The sequence below is a fragment of the Sinocyclocheilus anshuiensis genome, unplaced genomic scaffold (assembly GCF_001515605.1).
Source record: "Sinocyclocheilus anshuiensis isolate Anshui unplaced genomic scaffold, SAMN03320099.WGS_v1.1 scaffold129, whole genome shotgun sequence".
Classification (NCBI taxonomy): domain Eukaryota; kingdom Metazoa; phylum Chordata; class Actinopteri; order Cypriniformes; family Cyprinidae; genus Sinocyclocheilus; species Sinocyclocheilus anshuiensis.
Window position 1 is genome coordinate 397,394 of NW_015537946.1, and position 535 is coordinate 397,928.

A 535-nucleotide genomic window follows, 5' to 3' on the forward strand; every position below is an offset into this window, starting at 1 on the left:
AAAAAAAAAAAATGCACTGCAAATGTAACATTGATATTGATTGAACAGTGCCTGAATGTGTGCCAATGACTGTTGGCATGGTGTAAAATCAACAAATAAATAAAAAATGTAATTTATTCCAAGCTCTAATATTGCTTTCTGGATGCCTTATTGCAGTTTTGTACACTATTGTTGTGACTGTTACAATTTATTAAACACATGGTGTGTTTGGCATTGTAATTGAGCCTTTAGTTATCGCAATCACTATTTCATTTCTTGTATTTGCTATGCAATTTCTCATTATTTGGAAATAACTTTGCAAGATATGACAGTAAGACAACAATAATTAAGATTTTTTGTAAAGCAATTTTCGATAAGTCATATTTGCAAAATTTTAAGTTGGAATTGCAAGGACAAAATAGAAGAATAATTCTGTGTATATCAAGAATTATCATAAGTCTCTCAAGAGTAATTTTGAAGTTACCACTACAGTAAATAAAACTGCAATGGTAGGATATGTTCAAATTAAAATCTAATAAAATTTTCTCTGTTTCCT